Below are 25,607 nucleotides of genomic sequence, written 5' to 3' on the forward strand. Positions count from 1 at the left end.
AAATATCATTTAGTCTAAGTAGTGTTTACCTACACTTCTAAGCAGTTCTTTCCTACTTTATGCACCCATTGTAATTTGTATTATCACAATTATGTCGCTAATTATACTGTGTGATGTAAACTCATAAAGGATAACTATAAAGTTAAGAAATTGGTCTTTAAATTCAGGCATAGTTGGGATCAACACCTAGCTTTGTTCAATTTTTTCTGTGTAAACTTGAGCCAGTTGTATTACCTTTTGATGCAAAATCATATTGGATACAAATTGAGTGTATTAGCTGTTACTATCTTCTAGTGACTTGTTTTATACCTAAATGAGATGGAGGTGATTTATGAAAGTGTCTAGAACATTTTCTGGCACAACATAGGCATCCAATGGATGAGTTTTAAGCTAAAGATTGCAGAAATGAATAAGAACATTGTGAGAGAGAGAAATAGATGACAGTAGTATTCAGAAACCAGCCAAAAATAAATTAACTAATTAAAGCACCATTGATATTATGTCAATATTTGAAAACAAACTTTCATTATTTAAATTCTATTATTTGCACTGTTGTTTGAACATCAAATTATTGTGATCATAATATGTAAATTTTATTTAGGATTAATTCTTATTTTTAAAGTAGGTCACTGTAATTATATGCTGTCTAACAGTGATCAATGTGCCTAAGTTTTTGGAGATTTGCATATAAGCATATTTTTGTATACCACTTTTCATTGAATATATTGCCTTATTCAACTACTAGATTTTATATGCTTATTACTTATTTATTGTACCTGCTTATCTTTTTTATTATATAAATTGTATACAGTTATATAATTTTGCAAGAATTATTCTTCTTCACCCTAAAATAATATGGACTAATAAGAGGAAAGGTTTGTTTCCTCCTTTTTGAGAAAAAAATTAACACACCACCAAACAAAACTATACTTGGTCAGAGATGTCTATCAAACAGTGTGAGTTTTTATTACCATTTTAATATGTTTTATTAGCAGGCATTTGTGTACAAAATATGCCACAGGTATGGGGCCGGCTCCATGGCCAAGTGGTTAAGTTCGCGCACTCTGCTACCGCGGCACAGGGTTCAGATCCTGGGCGCAGACATGGCACCACTCGTCAGGCCACGTTGAGGCAGTGTCCCACATCCCACAACTAGAAGGACCTGCAACTAAGATATACAACTGTGTATGGTGGGGGGGAGAGGGGGGTTGGGGAGATAAAGCAGGAAAAAAAATAAAAAGAGATTGGCAACAGTTGTTAGCCCAGGAGCCAATCTTTAAAAAAATATGTCACAGGTAAAATAAATGTTTTCTCATGGTGGAAATTCAAGTACAATTCATACAAGAGAATTGGAAATACAAAGAATATGATTTAATTCCCAAGTCAATTTCTTTAAGTATACTATGCCAACTAGTATGCCATTTACCCAGTGTATCATGAGTTCTAACAACATAAAATAGAGTAACCACGAAGACATGATAAAGAGACTATTAGGTTTTAAAATCAAATAGAAGGTTGAGTCCTCAATTCTTCCCTGAGTCTTTTTCTGATTGTCTGCTGTACTTCAGAGGTAAATAAATCAACAGAGACAGAAGAGAAGAGGTATCTGTCCCCTACCATTTCCTCCTTTTCAAGGATAAATGGATTTTATATGTTTATATTTACCAAGTATTCTGTCAGCTCCCACAAAATTATTGCTATTTAAAATGTTAGCAAAATTTTATTGCTACTTAAAATACTAGCAAAAATTCTCCTCATGGCTTTTGGTTTTTCATTAAACCTTCAAAATTATATTTTATTCTTTCATTCATCCATAATTTAATCCTCTCAGCCAGCAATGTGTTCATTCAAAAATTTTGAATACGTACCATATTCTAGACTCTGATATAAAATGGTGAGCAAATGCTCCTCTCTTAAAAATAGAGATTGAAGTCCAGAAGGTAGATTGACTTCATCAATATCACATGAGCACGGCTTAATATACATTTATCCTCATCACTAGTCTACTATGAGTTCTATAAATTATTGCAGTCTTTTAATTTCTTTTCTATTAATTTTGTTTTTATTATACTTTATTTTTTAAGCTATTATTTTAGTTACTTAGCTTAATGGAACTGCAGATTGTTCATTTTGGTCAATAAGTTGACCACACACAAGCAACTGTTAAATGGTGGATTGAGGGATCATTTCTCAACCATTAAATTGTCTGAGAAAACAGACAAACATCAGCATGGTGAATTAGGAGGCAGTATACACAACCTAAGATACTCATATAAATGCATTAGGTGGATTTGGATTGGCAAATATTTTCAGATCTATTTGGTTTTTAGAAAACATTAATTACAAATGGTGATTTGCACAATCCCTCTGTTAATTATTTTATTTGCAGGTCAAAGCTTGCTGATTCATGAAATAGTAAACTTGCCAAATTTATTCAGAGAATGAAAAACAGGTTTAGTGGAAGGGCACTCATAATCTTTACAAAACATTTATATGCTATGGAGAATTTAGTGTCTGTTGATAGTAATTAGCAAAACAAAATCCACCTTGTGGTACTTCACTAATAAATGGAGATAAAAAAGTTGTATAGCGTGACTCATGTGTTTCAAATGCAGCCTGAAATTAGAAATATGCTTCTGTCTTTAAAACTTGAAAAACTAAGACAATATTATAAAAAGAGACAATATTATAAAAAATTATTAAAAAAATTATAATTTTTGTGATTTTTTAAAAATCTTTTAATAATTCTAGTTAAACATAGAAAACACAATTTTCATCACTCCCCTCCTCTCTATCTACTTGCTCAACCTTTCTTAAAATGCTCATACATGAACTTTTATGAGTCATTGAATACAATGACAGGGAAACCAGAACAAGTGACAATAGCTGAGAGAGGTTGAATAAATGCTGGAAGCTAGAAAGCAGGTGGATGAAGATAACTAATTATCATAGCAGAAGAAGGTAAGGACCATGCCTGTAGTGACAAAAAACAATATCAAACAATTCATAGCCTAGCCAGAATATCCTCAGGAATGAAAGGAACAAAGTGTTTCTAAAAGAAAAGGTTTAGTGAACATTGAAAATGGAAAGATTGGTATAAAATCTGTACAAGAATAAGAAATCCTAGATCCTATCCACCAAACAGTGCATTCATAGAATTATCCATCTGTAATGGGTGGAATTGTAGCTAGCTCCCCAGAAGACATGTCCACATCCTAACCATTGGAAACTGTGAATGTGACCTTATCTGGAAAAGGGATCTTTGCAAATGTATGTTAAGAACCTTGAGATGAGAAGATCATTCTGGATTACCAGAGTGGGTTTTAAATCCAATGACAAGTATCGTATAAGAGAAAGGCAGAGGGAGATGTGGTAGAGAACACAAGAAGACACAGACAAAAGAGGAGAAGGTGATGTGAAAATGGAGGCAGGGAAGTGTTACAGTCGCCATCTAAGGAATCACAATAGCTCAAAGTGGCAAAGAACAGATTCTTTCCTAGCGCCTCTGGAGAGTGGACAACAAGTCACCAAGTTTGAGTAATGTGTTACAGCGGCCACAGGAAGTGAAAAGACCAACTGTCTCCCTGGTAAAGGAATGGAAGTGAATTTTGTCTGGGCAGTTTAATTCAGAGAATCTGGGAATCTGAAGCAGAAATAAAGGCAAGAGAATGTATAAAAACAAGAGATAAAATGAGAAAGTATATATATTGAATGGTGAGGCATTTCCCACACAGGCTACATTTCTGATAATGAGGGAAGCCTCATTAGTCCCAGTATACAGAAGGTTGGAAATTTCTTTTTGAGAAACACCCTAGCCCAAAAGAGCATGTCAAATGTTAATGGCAGTTAATTTTCCTTAGATAAAAATACTTGTCCAAATGTGAGCAATCAATAGTGATGCTGCCTAGTCACGGTTCCAGATACCAAAGACAAAGCTTTCATTTATCTATTTAGAGACATACCTTAAATGTAAAGAAACAACCTGGGTCCCATACACATTTGAGGAAAGCCTTTAAAATAAAAGAATGAATAAAGTAGATCAACAGAAAAATAAAGTAACAGAAAAATCTAAGGTATTGTGTAAGAAAAAGAAAATATATTAAATGACTCAAATGGGTAGAAAGAATATCGCTTTATTGACATAAGACTTCATAGTGTAAATCTTTTACAAAATAAAAAGAATTTATTGGGGGTTAAAAATAAGTTATAAAAATTAAATAGGCATTAGAATTGTTGTATATAGAGCCAAGAAAATTTCTTTTAAAATTGCACCCCAAAACAAAAAGTTATGAAATAGTGGAGATATTAGAATTTTAAGCCAAGAAGTCCAACAACTAAGTAAGAGAAATCTCAAAAATTGAAAACAGAAAATATGGAGAAGAAATTACCAACTACATAATAAAATTTCCACATATTGAAGACATTCACACTAAAAGGGTCGACTGAGTGCCCAACACAAAAAAAAATTTAAAATTCCATATCAAGACATATCATTTCAAAGTTTGAAATCTGAAACACCAGAGACAAAAGAGAATATTCTGAAAAGGGATCCAGAAAGAAAATACACATGTACACACATATAGAGACTCAAATGTTTGAGAATTACAGTTTCACAAGACAATCCTGCAATCCACATTATAATGAACCAAGAAATTCCAAATTCTGAATGCAATTATTTTTATGTTAAAATTCTATACTAGTCATATAATCAGGCAAATGTGAATGTAAAATAAATGCCTTCCTAGATATGCAAATACTCTCAACGTTCTCAGAAAGTTACTAAAAGATATCTTAAAAGTGATAACAAAGCAAGAAACAGGAGACAGGAACCTGTAGCGTCTAGGACTTAGGGTTTCCAGCACTGGAGGGTGGGACAGATGCCCCCAAGAGTTTGCTGAAGAACAGTGTCCAGATGTGCACTGTGCAACAGGTCTGGAAAGCTCGTAGTTCAGATTGAATTAAAGAGTGAACCTCCAAATTATTCTCAGGAAATGCAGCCTTTGGACAGGAAGTTTGATCATCATTTAGTGATAAATAGCAAAATTAAGCCAATAAACATAAGCAAATATTGAAAAAAAGAAAAACAAAAAGTTGCGAAAGGAAATATGTAGAGAATGGTGCATATCTGTATTGTGAATAATATCTAAATAGTCATAAGAACATAAATTCTGGAAACTGGTTTAAATAAAAATTGTGTTATAAATAAAATTATGTTATAAAAAATAGACAAGATCTGGTTGGAGTAGAATTTCATTCATATCTTCCACAGTGTCAATATCTAAAATGGACATATCTACATAAACTAATATGTAAATTAAACATGTTCTTTTCAAAGCTGGAGTTAAATACTGACTACCTAGAGAAACTTCTGAAGGAGTAGGAATGGTTGATTACGAAATAGCACTTTTAAATTAAATATTTAGATAAATGGAAAGTAGTCCTTACTTTTATCATATTTAAAGCATCACTTCAAAAATATTTTCTAAAATTAAATAGTTTAATTTCTCCTTACTGATTACCTCTCTTTCAAACATAACAAATAAAAGCTTATCAAGAGAAGGAGAAAAAAATGTACTGACAGAAAGCTCTCAAGATTCCCTCTTTAGTCTTTTCCACCTTATCTTTTGAGAGAGGTTTTTCCATTTTGTGTACAAAGGTAGCGGGACAGAATCAGGGAACCATCCTGCTTCTGGAAGGAGTGGGAATGTGTAGAGTATTGGGGACTACAGGAATCTAACACTAGACTTTAATATCCACCTCAGGAACAAAATAGAAATGGCTGCTTTCCACAGATATGCTGTGTTTCGGTGGCTGTTTCCAAACTATTTTCTAAGGCAGGGTTTGAAATGGTAAAGAACCAAACATGGGATTTGCCATCTTCTGTTCCCTTTGTCTGCTGCAGGAGGAAGGCAACATGAGGAAAGAATTCTCAAGGAAATGTCCAGGTTACAAAACGGAAGAAAACAACTTTTAAAATGAATGTGAACACTGCCCTTACTCTCTCTATCCCACCCAATCTCCGGTTTCACGCTTAAATTCTCTAACTAGAATTAAGACCAAAATCATGTAAATATGTAAATGTATATATATATATATATATATATATATATATGGAGAAACATTTTCTCCTATGAGCTTGAGTAGATTAAGTGGTTTACCTGCATTTCCCCAAGATATGAGGATCATCTTCAGTGTAAAATCAGGATACTTCAAAGTACACATAAACACAGATATACAGAGAGAGAGAGCTATCTATATCTGTACGTATCTCCTGAGTAAGAGGAAATTTATGAATGAAAAACTAAACAAGCTTACCTAGCATAAGCATGCAATTAATGCAATCAGAATGTTCTAGAATACTTATGAGATTTCCAATCAGTCTCCAATTGTGTAGTAACAGCACGCTAGCTTCATTAGCAATAGACTGAGACAGGAAATAACCAAAAGAAAAGTATGTACTGATAAGGGGCTATGTGCTAGATACTGCATTAATTCTTGCCCCTTTGTGATGTTAGACATACAGATATAAAATACTTTCTAATCATATTGTAAAACTTTATTCTAGCTATATTTCAGGCTAACCAAATAGACATTCCACTTGTGGGCACAATGGTCTATGTTCACAATATATATCTATTTACCCATAAAATTATCCTTCTTTATAAAGGTGTTGATTGTTTGGATACTCATTCCAAATACTCGGGCAATACTTGTAGTATGATTTTCTCTTTGTATGATTATTGGCAAATTCAAAATGATTGAAATATGTGCTCACTGTGACTTAATTATCTATACGTTATTTTTATAATTTCAAAAGCTTTTTTAATGTTCAACATTTGAAGGAATAAATTCCAACTAGAAACCCAGTATGATTTTCATTGCAATAAATATGTGGTCACTATTAATCAAGCTAGATTTTGAAGATAGAAAATACACATTTTGGTGGTGATGTCCCCAAAAGTGGCAGAGTAGAGAACTCCAAATCTCCATCCTTCTACTAATGCAACAGTTACAATGGCAAAAGTTTGTCAGAATAAACTTCTTTTGAACTCTGTTATGTAATCAACATCTTAAATCAACCGGGGGATGCTTAATAAAGAAAGAAGCTCCTAAATTTCGGCAAGAGAGCATTGCTGCATTTTAACTTAACTGCCTATCATCCTTCACTCTCCAGCTTGGTGACGGCCATAGGGACAGTGCACACATTCCTGGTACAGCCTGCTGGTGCCAGAGGGGACAACAAAGACCTTTCACTCAAAGAATTGTAGTTGTATATTTTGATCTGTCTGGTGACTTCTTGGGGTATAGTTCTTGGGTCTGACTTACCTTTGTTTCCCCAATTTCAAAACATTCTCAGGGCTGAAGCCTTATCCCCGGGTAGCAGACATTGAAAGCATTTAAAGGCCAATATACAAGCTGCAGGTGTCTGGAGCAAGGATAATAGATGAGAGAAACAGCAGACAGACCGCAAAGTCTGGGAAGGAAGAGATTGGGGAAAGAGATGCGTAAAGGAATAAGTGCTCTGAACAGCTCTTACTTATACAGAGGAATATAGAAGGCCACATAGGTGCCTTAGACTGGATGCATGCTCAGAAAATGCCTGAGAAGATTCTAATCTTTCACCTCTGGCTGACCTTTAGGCTCCATGAAAGCAGGATATTTGAGAGGGAAGGTACTGAGATTTCCCATATGCCCACTGCCCCCACACATGCATAGCCTCCCCTGTTATCAACATCTCCCACCAGAGTGACACATTTGTTAATTTGATGACCTCATGTCAACACATTATAATCACTCATAGCCCATTGTTTACATCACAGTTAACTTTTTTTTTGAAGATTGATCCTGAGCTACTATCTGTTGCCAATCTTTTTTTTTCACCTTTTCCTCCTAACGCCCCCCAGTACATAGTTGTATATTCTAGTTGTAGGTCCTTCTAGTTCTGCTGTGGGGGACGCCACCTCAGCATAGCTTGATGAGTGCTGCTACATCCACACCCAGGATCCAAACCAGCAAAATCCTGGGCCACTGAAACAGAGCATGCAAACTTAACAGCTTGGCCACGGGGCGGGCCCCATAAAATTCATTCTTGGTGTTGTCCATTCTATGGGTTTGGACAAAAGTATAATGACATGTATCTGTCATTATGGTGTCATACAGTATTTCCACTGCCCTAAAAATCCTCTGTTTTGCCTATTCATCCGTTCCCCCTTTTCCATTTTCCAGCAACAACAGACATTTTACTCTCTCCTTAGTTTTGCCTTTTCCAATGTCATATGGTTGGAATCATATAGTATGGAGCTTTGTCAGATTGACTTCATTCACTTAACATTATGAATTTAAGTTTCTTCCACGTCTCTTCATTGCTTGATGGCTCACTTATTTTTCCATTGAATAATATTCCAATGTCTGAATGTACCACAGTTTATCCATTCACCTATTGAAGGACATCTTGATTGATTCCAAGTTTTAGCAATTACGAACAAAACTGATATAAACATCCATGTGCAGGTTTTTTGTGAATATAAGTTTTCAACTCCTTCAGGTAAACACCAAGGAGCACAATGGCTGGATCTTATGGTAAGCGTATGTTTAATTTTATAAGAAACTGCCAAACTGTCTCCCAAAGTGGCTGTACCATTTTGATTTCCCACCAACAATGAATGAGAGTTCCTATTGCTCTGCATCCTCACCAGCATTAGGCATTGCCAATATAGCTGTTTTAAATGGCCAATAAATACAGTACAGCTACATACTCCTCTAAAATTACAAATGGCTTTTCCTCCTCTTGGAGCCAAGTCATTTTTTCTTTATGTTGGACATAGGATACAGAAGTTGCTCTATAAAAGCTATCTTATAAACCTTTATGTAAATTTTATTAAAGTTATCATATTTACACACTCATAAAGTTATATTTCACCACTGATATTGTAATGACAAAGAAATGTCTCTGTGCCAAATTCTCTTCCTTTTGATTACTATAGCTCAGCGGTCAACATTTCCAACTCTAGTAAGTATTTCCTGTGGAATGTAACTCGATATTTATGATGGCAATTTTAAAATAGAATGGAATAGAATAACTTTATACTGTGTTGGTGTTGGAAGTGTACACTATTGTCATGATTTGAGACTTAACATCATTGTCCATCTCATGTTTTTTTCTGCTTTGTTTAACCATCTCTATACATTTTTATATCCTTTTTATTGATAGAATTATAATAGATTTCTGCAAGCTAAAGAGGAGGAGCCAGTGGTTCCTATCATTTAGTCTATACTCAAACCTTTTCTTTCCAGTAAAGGGCCTCACTCCAGCCCTCTCCTTTGTCTAAGACCCTCAAGACTAGATTCTAGTTTGTTCATGTTCTGTGAAGAATTACTTATCTCATGTCACAGTGGGGAATTTGAATTCATTCTGCTTAATGCCTTGGGAACACATGTCTAGAATAAATATATGGTACCTGTACAAACTTTTAGAAAATCTTCCTCGTAGCAATCCCACCACATTTTCTATATTTTAAATAAGTGGAGATGCCAATTTCTCAGCCTTTTTGGAAGTCTGTAGCAAAAGTCTTTTTTTCCCCACCATCACTTGTACCTGAGCTGCTAAAAGAAGAGCCAAGTCTCCATCTGTTTTTTAAAAATATCATATTTTTGGCTCTCTTTCAACAGTGGTGCCCTCTACTCCACTTTATTTTTGCATGTTTGACCATTTTTAATTTATTTAATACAATATTAGTATACTTTTGAAGAAAATACTGGCAGGTCTATGCATCCTATTTACCATGTGCAACTGGAAATTTACAATATTTTTCAGAAACCCTACAACCTTATATGTTCTGGCTCTAGAAAAATATGCTAGGCTTTCCTTTCAGTTTTCATCAGACTACCTGGCAACACAACACAAGTGGATTTGAATTACTAGTTCTCATTTTATAACTTATTACTAATCAGAGGTTCACTGCTTTTTTTATTGTAAATATAAACAAAGTATGTCTGGCTTGTTATAACAGTAGTTCCTTAACATCTGCTTTCTATAGCTTCAGGTAACAATTATGAGTGCTCTTTACCAGGATAGATGACAGAACATGAAAATGACAGCAAACACAGTAACAGCAAATCTGAATATGTTTTACAAAACAGATAATCTGAATAGAATAAAAATTGTGTGATGCTCAAATGCAAGATGAAAATGGGAGTTGGGTTAAATTTTTCCAAGTGTATTGAAAGTGAGCTGTGTTTTCTTTTTTTGCCTGAGCTGAAATTGGTGTGTATTTTTGTGGTAAAATAACAACATTCAAAGAAAATAATAGGATTTTTTGCTGCAATAAACAATAAATATCAAATAGTCTGTATCACTACAAAATAAATCACACAAATTGAATCAGTCTTTATTTACTATCTCTATTTTACATAGAACAGCTTAGGAGTGAAGAACACAAACTGTCCAGCACGACATTGAAAGAAATGAATTGAATAATTATCAACTGCTCTGAAAATTATATGTCTGTGTGTGAGTGTGTGTGTGTGTGTGTGTGTAAAATTTGAGAGCCCTCAGCCCCTTAGTTTTGAACATTACATTGGTTCCATTGGAGATTAGTTATTTCACAATCTTATTTTACATAGCTTCACTTAACAACTTACTCGGTTATCCCTAATTTCTACTCCAGGGAACTGAAAGCAAACAGGCCTCTTTATGGCCTTGTTTATTTCTTGTTTGTTATTAACATGAGAGAATTTTTTCTAGCTTGGAACATTTAACTAATAATGGGAAAATAGACATTTTCTATTGGTGAGCCAAGAAAAGTCATTTAATAACATTATTATAACAGGACCTATTTTATATAATTTAACTACTATTTTTATTTAGCCTTACTACCTAAGGCAATTTCAGAGGCATTTGATTGTATGGAGATGGAAAATAGTTTTACTAAAAACATAGCCACAACTTGTTAAAATTATGTAAATATAATAATAACTATGGATACTAATTGAAAATAAGTATTCATTTTTTATCATTGAAATCTTTATGTAAAACTGGGGCTAAAATAATACTTGACTTTATATTTTCAAAGTTATTCTATGTGTATTATCTTAATATACTCCTCAAAATAACCCAGTAAGGTGGATAGGAGTAGTTTTAGGAGGAGAAATCAAATTCCTAGAGACCTTAAAGAAAATTAAAAACAGAACATGTGGTTGTTTTTCAACTTTTTCCTTCTCTATGAGAATTAACCAATATCAGATTAAGAAAAGTAGAAATCAGCCTGAGATAATAAAACAAAGCTGAAAGAGAAGAGTCAGATTGTTTCCTTTATTATCTATAACACTAACAAACTTTAAAAAGGACAATTAGGATACACAAATAATGACTGATTGTTTCTGGTCCAAGATGGTGACATAGGAGGCTCCTGAACTTACCTCCTCCCATGAACAGACCAAATCTACAGTTACACATGGAGCAGTTCTCTCTGAAAGAAATACAGAAACTAGCTGAATGACTCCTACACATCAGGCAAAAGAGAAAATACCCACATTGAAATGGGTAGAAAAAGGTGAAACACACTCTCACCATTACCCTCACCCTCAGCACAGTGACATACCAGAACAGTAGATTACTGGCATAAAAACAGACACATAAATCAATGGAGCAGAGTAGAAAGCCCAAAAATAAACCCCCACCTATACGATCAATTAATCGGTAACAAAGGATACAAGAATATACACGATAAAGAAACAGTCTTTGCAACAAATGATGTTGGGAAAACTGACAGATACACACAAAAGAATGAAACTAGACCACTTTCTTACACCATATACAAAATTCAGCTCAAAATGGATTAAAGATTCAAATGGAAGACTTGAAGCCATTAAACTCCTAGAAGAAATATAAGGGTAAACTCTTTGATTTTGGTCTTTATAATGATTTTTTGGATTTGACACCAAAAGCAAAAGCAACAAAAGAAAAAATAAGCAAGTGGACTATATCAAACTAAAGAGCTTTTTTACAGCAAAGGAAACCATCAACAAGATGAAAAGGCAATCTTTGAGATGACAAAAAATATTTGAAAGGGGTTAATATCTAAAATAGATTAAAAGCCTACAACTAAATAGCAAAGAAATAATCTGACTACAAAATTGCAGAGGAGCTGAATAGACGTTTTCCAAAGAAGACATACACCTGGTCAACAGGTACATGAAAAGGTGACCAACACCACTAATCATCAGGAAAATACAAATCAAAATCACAATGAGATATTACCTCACACTCCTTAGAATGGTTATCATCAAAAAGACAAGTGTTGGTAAGATTGGAAAGAAAAGGGAACCCTTGTGCACTCATTGGGAGTGTAAATTGTTGCAGCCACTATGGAAATCAATATAGACATTCCTCAAAAATTAAAAATAGAACTACCATAGGATCTAGCAATCTGACCTCTGGGTATATATCCAAAGGCTATGAAAACAGGATATCAAGAGACATCTGTACTCCTATGCTCATTGTAGCAGTTTTCACAATACCAAGATATGGAAACAACCTAAGTTTCTGTCAACGGATGAATGGATAAAGAAGATGTGGTATATATATATATATATATATATATATATATACAAACATCGGAATATTATTTAACAACAAGAAAGAAGAGAACTTGTCATTTCTGACAACAATGATGGACTTTGAGGGCATTATGGTAAGTGAAACAAGCCAGAAAAAGAAAAACGAAAACTGCATTGTATCACTTAGATGTGGTATCTTCAAAAGAAAAATGTCAAACTCACAGGTACAGAGAATATAAAAGTGATTGCCAGGGGCTGGTGGCTGGAGAAAATAGGGAGACACTGGTAAAAGGGTACAAACTTTCAGCTATAAGATGAATAAGTTCTGAGGATCTAATGTAAAACATGAAGACAATAGTTGATAATATTGCATTGTATAAATTTCTATCTTGTACTGAAATTTGCTTATACAGTAGAACTTAAATTTCTTCACCAGGAAAATAAAAACAGATAAATATGTGAGATGATACGTGGAATATTTGCACAATGTATACATATATAAAATCACCACAATGTACACTTTAAATATGTTACAATTTTATATTTCCATTATACCTCAATAAAGCAGGAAAAAAAGGATGTAGGCGTCATAAATTTATGTTTTAGTAAAGTAAATAAAGAGAATTTGGTCAAATATTTTTTTGTTTGTTTTCTGAGGAAGATTAGCCTTGAGCTAACATCCACCACCGATCTTGCTCTTTTTCCTGAGGAAGATAGGACTTGAGCTAACATCTGTGCCCATCTTCCTCTACTTTATACGTGGAAAGCTTGCCATAGCATGGCTTGATAAGCAGTGCATAGGTCTGTGCCCAGGATCCACACCGGTGAACCCCAGGCCACCAAAGCAGAGCACATGAACTTAACTACTGCAGCACTGGGCGGATCTTTCAAATAGTTTTTAAATAGTAGAGTGGCCACATTGTAGAATTGCTGGCTAGAATAAAAAGACAACAGGATCAACAAAAAAGATCATATATTGAACATATACATAGAAGCCAGAAAATAAAATACATTTACAAAGCATCAAATATTTTAATTGATGAGAAGTGTATGGAATAATAAACTATGAGAATAATTAGTGCTATTTAGGTTTAGTATAAAACATGTCTGTTGAACATATTAATATTGATAAAACTTCAAGAAGGAATAGTTAAATGGGGAAAACAGTAGGAAGAAATACCCAAGAAGAGGGCAAATGTCAATAAATGGTTAACTCAGAAATCCTGGACTGCTCAAACCCTGCATATTTCAAAGAAGGGCCTTTCTTAAGAACCAGCCTTTGGCCAGGTACTGGTAGATAATCTCTTGAGTTCTTGGAATGTTTTGCCTAAGAGTGTTTTATATTCCCGAGGCCTTAGGAATATATTCATTTAGGACAAAGGCTTTTCTGTGTTCCTGAAGCCTTGGGCCATTCTGCACCAGTTTGACCAGCCTAGCAGTATGATTTATAATGCACTCCTGTTTTTGCTTTTGGAGGGGAGATGTTGGAGTCTGAATAGCTGAGATCAGTCACATGGACACTGCATGACGGACTCCGAAAAAACATCGTACAATAAGGCTTAGGTGAGCTTCCCTGGTTTGCCACATGTGGTGTGCATTGCTACACTGTACTGCTGCAGAATTAACTGCATCCCTGTGTGAATTCACTGGGTATCGACACCTAGATCATTTCTCTTGGACATTACTCCATGCACCTTCTCCCTTTGCTGATTTTAGTCTGTGTCTTTTCACTGTAATAAACCGTAACTGTGAGTATGACAGCTTTTCTGAGTCTTGTGAGTCCTACTAGCAAATCATTGAGCCTGGGTGGTCTTGAGGATCCTTGATATGGTAAGCTGAATAATGAAGAATTAAATTGATAGTTCTGAGATATCATTATTCTCTGTGTTGAATACAATATGCAAAAAAATATTGAAACTTTAAAAATTAAAGATGAATCTGTATGATAATGATAATAATAAATAATACTTCTTTATGTACATCAGCCCGTGTTCCAACCTAAAAGCACCATTTGCACTAAGGAATTCAATCAAATTCCATGGCTACAAATCTGGCGCTTTCTGAAAGAAGGCTAAATCACATCTAATTTATAAATAAAATAATTACAACTGATAGCTTTTGAGTGCTTATTTTCTTCCAGACATATTTCTGAGCACTGTACATGTATTAATTAATTGAGTTCTCACAAGTCCATATGAACAGGTTACCACTGTTATTCCCATTTTATAGGTAAAGTCTGAGATGAAAAGATGCTAAGAAAATTGTTCAAAGTCACAAAACATTCAATTGAGGTTGCTAGGATTAAAATCTAAAACATTGGCCTCAGAATCTCTAATCTTAGCCAAGCTTATGAACCACCTATGTGCTCTCTTTCTGTGGCATAGAAAGCAAAAGAAAATCCAGTATTATACATCTCTTGTGTGTCAAACACAGTATTAAGTGTTTTGGAGGCATTATTTAATTTATTCACCTACATACTCACATGAGAGAGTTTTCTCATTTTACAAAACAAAGAAATGGCCTCAGAAGGATTCAGTGATTTACTCAAGGTCACAGGACTAGCAAGGGATTGAGTGGTAAATCACATTTTTGGTCTTTATTGATGCATTTCCTTGAGAAAATTGATTAGGGATACTCGAAAGTAGAGAGAGGCAAGATGGAAGAGATGATTCCAACAATCTTAGGATAACAAAAAAGTAAAACAATAATAAGATGAGTAAGGAAAAAATCAGTTTATTTAATTGAAAAAGTAATATATGTCAATATGTATAGAAGCATAGAAATCAATTCCCTTTTGGAACACAACGAAATAAAACAAAGCAAAAGGAAGAATCAAGACTTGACTTTAAAGAATACCTGTAGCAAACACTGGAAACTGTTTCTCTGATCTGAACTAAAAATTATATGTTGTATAAAATGAAAAATGTATCATATTGGTACCTTTTGAGACCCCTCATGCTAATTATTTGGAGGTTATTCCCCAAAACAAGGACTTGTAAAATAAATTGCCATCAACTGATATATGTGTTTTTTTTTAACATACATCTACACTGGAGTTGAGTATATCTTTCTCAATTCAGCAAAACAAACTTGTTGCAAGTATCCATTTTCTCTTTTTTCTGCTTGGGCCATAGACTTTTTTAAAAAAAAACATAGACTTTTTAAAACATAAACTCAAGCTAAAAGATATGAAGATTTAGTAAGAATAGAATAATCATGCTAAGAAATTTAAGACCATGTTTTTCATGATTTTTAATTACATAGTCATCCTTAATTCCTATCCTTCCTCCCTTTTGTGTACACACAGTTTCAGTTGCCAGGTAAGACTTAAGTGGTATATTTCTATTCTAAGGTATAGATCGATTATGGGATGATTCTCTTATACTGCCTAATAATTAAGAAAACATGTCCAAGGGTTATACAAGTCTGTTCACCTCTGGTTTCATTTACTATGGGCAATAACTTGTAATAGCTATGACATAAATATCAAATGCAGCTGCTTATGTTATCCCTTACCAATGCTTATGTCACTGCAGTCCCTTCTCTGTGCAAATTTAGTGGTACGCTAAGATATTATCAAAATTTCATGTCTCTCTCTCTTCCTCTGGGTACCAAAGATAATAGGTTTTAAAAAAAATACTTTGTTTCTTTTTTTTGCAACCCTATGGATTGAGTAACAAGAATTTACAAGAAAAGGAAAAACACAAGTACCTACTGTCTATCACTTACCCATGGAATTTCACATTTTAACTGATAAATTCATATAATAATGCATTCAATATTCAGCAAATACCAATTGGCTACTATTTACCAGCTTCTGGTATTAACTAACAAGATATAGTACCTCTCCTCAAATAGCTTATGGTAATCCTGAAATTGCAAGAGAGTGTGAAATAGTGAAATTCATGGGCCTATGAAAGAACAAAAGAGAGAGCCTTAAAATAACTCTGGGAATCAGAAAACACTTCCTCCATAAAATGATTTGATAAACATTTAGGGCAAGACAACGATCTGGGCAAAATCTAAGTGGATTTTTGTGTGAAGGAGGTGCTTCTCCTTCTTCTGGTGTTACTTTAAAAAATACTCAGTATTTAAATAAAGATTTTCAGCCCCCAAATTATATAAGCTTTTTTCCGTTTATGCAATCTGATAGGATTACAACCCAAAGTTAAGAACTTCTCTCATGAATGTAAGGAATTGGGAAAAATGCAACTAATTTCCATTACCTTTAGTCAGATTCTGGAATGCTGTTATCGAACTAGTGATCACGTTCATTCTGTTCATTTATAATTCAAATTTAATGAAAAAACCTAATAAGAGCACTTTTGAGAAGCAATCAACAAAATGGAATTTCTAAAGAGAATTGGAATTACCAAATAAAGGAGCTTCATTGTCGGTTATCTATTGTTGCATACCAAATCTCTACAAAGATTGTGGCTTAAAACAACAATAATCATTTAATATCGCTCATGTTTTTGGGGAGTTAGAATTTTGGAAGCAGCTTGACCGAATCGTTCTCTCAAGGGCTCATGAGGATTCTGTCAGATGATAACAAGGATCGTAATCATCTTGAATGCTTCTTCTCTCAGATGCCAGATGTCTGACTCTGAGCTGGGAAGACTTGAACAGCTAGGGGCTGTAAATGCTTGGGAAGCTGCTCCTTCAGCATCCCTCTCTAATTCTGTGTTCTTGCTGCATGGTCTTCATTCTCTCTACATGGCAGCTTCATCCTCACATAAAGGCTTGGGGCTTTGAAGGCATATAACCTAAGAAATCAACCAAGGGAGAAGCTATCTTTTATTCTGACCTAGCCTAGAAAGTCATGTAGTATCACTTTTTCCAAGCTTTATTGAAACATACTATTGAAGCAAGACCTTCCAAAGTACTCTACCCAATGTCAGGTAAGTTAGGTTTTTTATTCTAGCTCTGGGGAATAGTCACTGTGTCCAGCCCCATGTAAGTACCAAAGACATTGCTTATAACTCTTTTAGATGGAATTCTTATTTGGCCTTGTGTAATGTAAAGCTGTTACTTGTTGCCTCAAAAGCCCCATGAGTGCCAGCACCTGCCCTGCTTGCTTTGAACTTCTACTTAGTTATTGCCCATTTCTGGGGACCCATCCTCAACATGTGTGTTCAAGCAATAAGGCTCAGGATGACTTCCCAATTTTATTCCTTCCCTCCCTTCTATGTTGATCCAGTTACATTCAAATTAGCCAACAAGACTGCTTCTTGTGAGCCACAAGCCTCCACGACCCTCAATAAAGGCACTTGCCCGTATGTCCTGGTTTTGCTCTTTTCCTGCATGCTGTGGCTAACTGCAGGCTTTTGGTGACTTTGTGTGGCCGTCTGTGCATGTCATGCCTTCCTCTTTAGAACTTGTGAATATAAAAATCTTTAAGCTCATTTGCCTCTCTGAGTGTAATTTCTATGGCCAAGTTGAAATAATTCTTAAAGACCCTTCAAAGGGAATTTACACCCCTATTTATAACACACCTTGGGTAGTTACGCATGTTGAAACATTGAATGATTGACTAAGATCCTATGCATGTGTTTAGGGTTCTCTCTGTCTGGCTGTCTCGTCCCTGGTACACTGTTCTATGGACTTCTGCTACTTTACTCTCCCTGCACTCTCAGCTCAGACTCTTCAATTCAGAGAGTCTTCCAAGTTCATGTTGATTACCTCTCCATGCTCAATAGCCTCAAAATTCTCTCAAGGCAGTGAGCTGGGGTGATTGTAGGGTACAGATTTTTTGTTTACAATCTTTATTTCAGAGACCACTGTCCCTTGTTGCTTAATATCCAGTTTGAAAACTGTTGTTTCAAATATTTTGTCTGTGTTTTGTTTTATTGTTTCAGAAGGGGGGTAAATTCTGTCCTTGTTATTTCCTCCTGGCTGGGGTTGAAAGTCCATGGTGGTTAACTTTTAATGTATTCTTTAGAAAACATGATTCAAATATTTCGTTAAAATTCAGTTAGAGATGGGCTGGCCTGTTGGTTCACAGGTTAAGTTTGCATGTTCGGCTTCAGCAGCCCAGGGTTCTCTGATTTGGATCTTGACTGTGGACCTGTGCACTGCTCATTGAGCCATGCTATGGCAGGCATCCCACATATAAAGTAGAGGAAGATGGGCACAGATGTTAGCTCAGTGTCAGTCTTCCTCAGCAATAAAAAAAAAAAGGAGGATTGGCTTCAGTTGTTAGTTCAGGGCTAATCTTCCTTAAAAACACAACTTCAGTTAGAGAATAAACAGCACATAGAGGTGGATACAGAGTCTGATGGAACCTTAAGTCCTGTTCTGACTGCATGTATTTATTTGATGCTGGCAAACGAGTGCTGTTATTTGGAGATTTTTTTGCAATTGTGGTGTAATGACATCACTTTAAGAGTAAGTGGAGGTGCTGGCCCCGTGGCCAAGTGGTTAAGTTCGAGTGCTCCGCTGCACCAGCCCAGCGTTTCGCTGGTTCAGATCCTCAGGCCACGTTGAGGTGGTGTCCCACATGCCACAATTAGAAGGACCTGCAACTAAGATATAGAACTATGTACCAGGGAGATGTGGAGAGATAAAGCAGAAAAAAAAAAAAAAGATAGGCGTCAGTTGCAGTTCAGGTGCCAATCTTTAAAAAAAAAAAAAAAATAGTAAGTGGAAGTAATGATAGTAATTGCGTTTGTGCCTTTATGATCCCAGCTTTCTTGTCCCAGAATGTCATCCAAGGAGATAAGTTCTTCAACTGAATTATTTGAGTAGCAGTTTATGGATTTTCCACCTCCATTGTTCTTAGAGGATTAATAGGTCCCCTGGTTGATCTGTTCTGTAGTATGCCCTGGGTGATATTCCTAGAGACCTGTTAAAAGCTGGTTCCTCTAGCCATTCCACAGATCTTCTATGTATTCAAACTCTGCATTAATTTTTTTCTACCTAAAATATATAGAATTTTTTTTTTGTTTTCTGTGTTATACTCTGAGTTGAGAGAATTTACAAATTGTTTCCAGTCAATCTGTCATTTCAGCTCTTTCCTGGATTTCTGATTTTCAAACAAATGTGAGAAAATAGATAATATTGGGATAGGAGGTGGGCATTTGGCTAATAGTCTCAAAGAGGAGCACTCATGTGATAGATGGATGTTTGTAAGGTGGACTTGTAAGGTAAGGTTAAATGGAATTCATATCTAACTTGAGATAGGCAATTTAATTCTATTTCTATGACCATATTTTACTACAACGACTTTTCAAAGTGCATTCCTATCTTATCTTTAGATAAGATCCTTCCTACATTCTAGGAGAAGATGTGGTCAGTCAGTCCTAATTTTTATTGTCAATGGTTCCTTTTATAGTTTCATTTATCTTCATAGACATTTTTGAAGGAAGTTAGAAATACCTCCACCAGTAATTGCAAGCCAGATAACATTGTTAACCAGCACTGTTAGAAATAATTTCACATATTTCTGCCTAATTTAACATTTTGAAGGTCATAAAATGTTTGTTACTTCGTTTTGTAGAGGTAGCTTGTTTTCCAGTTGCTAAAGTTGTACAAGATTTTTTTTTTTTTTTCTGCTTTATCTCCTCAAACCCCCCAGTACACAGTTGTATATCTTAGTTGCAGGTCCTTCTGGTTGTGGGATGTTGTAAAAGACCTTTAAAAGTGGCTTTCATAACATTGGATCATTGGCTTTTTCCTTTTATATTGACTTTATAGTCTATTTCTCATTTAGCAATTTAATATCTTTTTGGCTTTGTTTTGGTTTAGTTTGATGCAATGGATTTAGAACATGGCACATCTGTTTTGACTTGTGATTGACCCTGTAATTATGTAGTCATTTCGCAGAATAAGGTCTTGAATGAACAGTTTCTGATTTTAAAATCTTAATTTGAACATCTTAAATATTGCATTTTCTCCTTTTTATTTACTTGCTCTTTCAGCAACTTCTTCGAATGCTTAAAGTTTTCTAGTAAAAATATCCATTGCGTATGTTCATCAAAGCATTATTCACAACGGCCAAGACATGGAAGCAACCCAAATGCCCGTGAACAGATGAATGCATAAAGAAGATGTGGTATACAAATACAATGGAATACTACTCAGTCATAAAAAAGACTAAATTGTGCCATTTGCAACAAAATAGACGGACCTTGAAGGTATTATACTGAGTGAAATAAGTCAGACAGAGAAAGACAAATGCCATGTGATTTCCCTCAGATGTGGAAGATAAACAAACACACACATAGATAAGGAGAATAGATTAGTGGTTACCAGAAAGGGAGGAGGTGTGGGAGAGGGCAAAAGGGGTAAAGGGGTACGTATGTATGGTGATGGAGGAAAACTGGACTGTTGTAGTGAACGTGATGCAGTCTATATAGAAACTAAAATATAGTGATGTACACCTGAAATTTGTGCAATGTTGTAAGCCAATATGACCCGAATGAAATAACTTAAAAAAATAGCCATTGCTTTTCTTTTTTGTCTTCACTAATGATGAGAATTTTGTTACTTTCTTTTCTATTTTACTTACAGTTTCTCATTTTAATCATTTTGACTTATTTTACAAAACTTTATTTTACATTATTTCTCATTTTAAATTTGACCAGCCTCAATTATTTTATTTCTATAGTCTATATACTATATATATTGATATATTTACACAAAGCACTTCATAAAATATAGGCTTGTAATCTATAAAACTGGCTGTATTTAAATGGAAAAAGAAAATGCACACTATTTTTCTCAAGCTGCCTTAACACACTTTTAGTAGTATCTTTTATTATACACAGTACGGGAGAAGATATTTTTGTAATATTTACTCTATTAATATCTTTTAGGTTTTCAGATTCAGATTATTTAAAAAGTATCAGAAAAGAAAGCGTACAGAAAAAATATTATCAATTTTGCAAAAAAAAGAAAAAAAATCCTGCAAGACTTTGTTGTTTGATAATATTGAAAACCTGGTCAGATAGCAAAATATGGTTGTGCAGCCTGCATGGTTTGAAATCTCAAATGGGCCTATTCATATATCCTACATTATGAAAGGCACTCTCTGTAACTGTGCCATAAATCTGATTAGATATCTTGACTTACCGTCTAATTTTTAAAAAGTGAAAAATTCTATATAAAATGTCTTTTTTTGAAGTCTTAAATGCACCAATGAACCAGCTACAAATAAGGATTTTTCAGACAAAAGACTAAGTAAAGTCTAGTAGAGTCCATGCTGTAGGTGTAAGACTTGTCTCTGCATTTCAGCCTAAATTCATGTGCCAATATTGAGATTGGACATGAATTTCAGTTTTCATCCCTTATGAGGTGCAAGAAATAATGAAAATAAAAGAACAAAATAAAGAGGCACACAAGTAGAGGATCTACTTGGAGAGCTTTCTCCCCTAGAGCTGAGTTCATAAAGGGCTACAAATTTAGAGTACGGTTGATAAAGGAATAATTCCCCTGCCCTGGAGTGCACTTTGGCTATTTGGAGCCTTGGCATAGATTTTAGCTGGTGGGTTGCAATCACTCTTGAGATTCCCAAGAAACTCAAGCCAGCAATCATGTAAATTTATGCAAATTCACACTACATTGGTCACACAAATACACCTCAAACAAGATAACTTTGAGTGATTCTGTACTGGTAGTGACTCAGGGAGATGGTGGATGTACGCTCATAGTACCCAAGAAAAAAAAGCGCAAAAAAATGAGGTACTATTAAAAAAAAGAAACAAATAGAAATAGAATTATATCAGTAGTAACATTAGGAATAGAATTATTAGATACAAAATATAAAATGATTATATGTATTATATTTAATTAAAGTTTATTCAAGAACAAACTAAAATAGAAAAATTAAAATTAAAAGGTGAAAAGTAATATAACTCTTAGAAGTAAGTAGTATATAATAACAAGTTAAGAACATGGCAGTTATAGACATAAAAACATTGCTTTGAAGAATTGTCCTGAATTACACAAAAAATATCACAGCATACCAAAATTTGAAGAAAAGAATTGAAAAAATAACCATGATACAACAACATGAAAGAGTAATATTAAAAGAACAATTTAAGCCATTTTCTATCGTAGATAGAGATGCAAAATCTGTAAAGGAATTATGGCAAACTTAATGTAGCAATGTAAAAAAGGATAATGTGTCATGACCAAATCACAAAATTTCCAGGAATAAACATTAATTTTAACATTACAAAATATCAGTTGATTTAAGATTACATAACCTCTCAGTATGATTTACCAGGCTAACAGATTTAAAGGAATGACAGCAATAAAAAACATTGTGATAATATCTATAGGTTCAGGTGAATTATTTGATAACATGCAACATTCACTCATGATAAAAACAAGCAATACTAGAAAGAGTAGGAAACTTTGTTAATTTGAAAAAGGGTAATTTTAATAAATATATAAACATAGTTAATGGGGCAATGAAAAAACCCACCACTTGATATAAGAAAAATTGATCATGATTGCTATTATTAAAGTTTATCTTTACAATATTATATTGGAGGCTCTGTTCAATGCAGTGGGGGAAAAAAGAGATAAAAAGTGAAAGACTAGGAATTTAGGGGAATTATGTAGAGGCAATTACTTATAGACAGTTTTAGAGTATATATAAAAATAAAATATTCTATCTATAATATAATCTAATGATATAGAATTGAAGTTAATTGAATTTAATTGAATAATGTGTCACATTTGTTGAATTTAAAAATCAATAAGCAGAAATCTAGTACATTTCTATATTCCAAAATGAGATAATCTGGAAATAAAATTTAAATAACAATATTTTCAAAAGCAAAAATATGTAGTAAGTGTAAATAAAAGGAAACAAGTCCAAGATCTTTATGGAGAAAATTAATAAAATTTAATGAGACTTTAAGGACCATAAATAAATAGAAAGATATAGAATATTTATAGATCAGAAGAATAAATATTATAAAGATAGCAAATATCCCCAATTTGATCCATAGATTCCAGATAATCACAATCAAAATTTCAGTAAATGGGGGGCATGAGCATTTAGCAAGTTCATTTTAAATTTTATATACATCAGCAAACAGCCACGAGTAGAATAGAGCATTATGCCCTATCATGTATCCAGTTTTTAATGATTGATAATTAAGAGAATATGTACTAGCACATGGGTAGACACATTGACGAATGAATTTTAAAAGTGCCTCAGTTACACAGGGTCAGATGATTTTAAGTATTCATGAAACTCCAAAATGTACACTCACACGAGGCATTAGTAAAGATATAGGGTATGGTACAGCAGGAGAAAAAGTGCTCAGGCAACAACAGAGAGGAGCAAGGCTAACAGGAGCAGTCTCAGAGTCCTTTCTCAGTGGTGCAGGTTGTGATTTGTCCATGGATTGTGAGCCACAAGCAAATGTGTAAGATATCTAAGCCTCAGGAGACTCAGTCTTGTCCCAGGAAGGATCTTTTACACATTTCTGGTCACAGAGACAAAATTAGGCTGCATGACCAGGCTCAAGGGAAGATATCAAGATAACATAACAGACAGTAGATGGAATACATCAATCAGTATGTTTCTGTAAACAATCCTGATGGGCTGGTGTACGTTTTTCACTGGTCTGTCTCAGACAATAGAATATAATTATATTAAGCACTAGTTCACACATTTCATTCAAGTTTAGACAAGTTTTGTGTATGTGTGCATCCCAAGCATCCAAAATTTTTTTATATAAGGTAGATATTCAATAAATATTTGTTGAAAACAATGCATAGGTCTCATTTATTGAGACTCTATTTACTACATGTATAGTATCTTATCCAGTCTGATCAACTTTTTATGTTAAGAAATCAGCTCAGAGAATTTAAATATACCCGTAATTTTAAAGTTGGGGTTCCTGTTCACATCTGCTTTTATTACCAGGGAGCTCACATTGTTAAACAAAATAAATAAGAAAGCAATTTTTCTCTGGACATAAGAACTTTAGCATTTTGGTTTTTTTTATTAAGGTATAACTTGATACATAATCCCTGAGAAGAGTAGAATATAATGATATTATCCATATCAGATATTTTCCCCTTTAATTTTTTAGTTTAATAGTAGACTATTTTGATGATAAAGAATTTTTTAACTGTCTTTTTAAATATATACTGTAATATTTTTAATGTAATTTTATTTCCATATTAATGTCATTATATTAGACTATTATTTCTTTGTATTTCTATATCCAATTATAATCACTTCGAATGAATTTTGTGTGTCTACTAATGTTCTCTTACATTTTTATATATTGTTGCCTTCTGTAATTATTATTAACTCTACTTGGAGAAATCTCTGTCTTATATTAATCATATAAATGTATATCACCTAAGCTATATATATATACCCACATATATATATGAATAAATTAGTAATGGATGAATAGTAAATGGCTTTTTCAATAATTTTAGTTCCCTATATTATTTTTATATAGCTATGTAGCCAACTTTATTGATTTTAAATTGTTTGCTGTACAATCAGAGCAAAGTTGATTAAGATATATCATGACACTTTGAAGACAGTATTAAAAGTAGTAATTAGCATAATTATTATATCAGCTGCTATTACATGCAAGTACTTATGTATAAAAGCGTGGATTGATAATTGAATTTAATCTTTGGGTTTTTTTGTGTGTTATTTTCAATTAGCCCTGACTTTCAAGGTTTTATAGAACATTGTGATTCTTCTGCCAATTAAATTACCTTCTAATAAGTTCAATCAACTAATAATTTTCATCAACACTTACACATTACTTTATAAATACTCTGAGATTTATAAGGAGATTGTGTGTCTGAATTAATCTCTTATGTGACAGTTCAAATGCATCATTTTCTAGGATTTCTTAAATTTGGTATAATGTAGAAGAATCATAAATATATTCAAGATTAATACAATTTTTAATATTAGTGTTTGTGATATTTATGTCTATTTATCAATTTTGATAAAAATAATCTTTCTCTTCTTTCAATAAAGAAAATGTCTGCCTTTGCATGTAGCCATAATATTTGGGTCAGTAAAATAAAATTAAGAAATAAGCTTTATTCAA

The sequence above is a fragment of the Equus quagga genome, chromosome 6, assembly GCF_021613505.1.
Source record: "Equus quagga isolate Etosha38 chromosome 6, UCLA_HA_Equagga_1.0, whole genome shotgun sequence".
Lineage (NCBI taxonomy): Eukaryota > Metazoa > Chordata > Mammalia > Perissodactyla > Equidae > Equus > Equus quagga.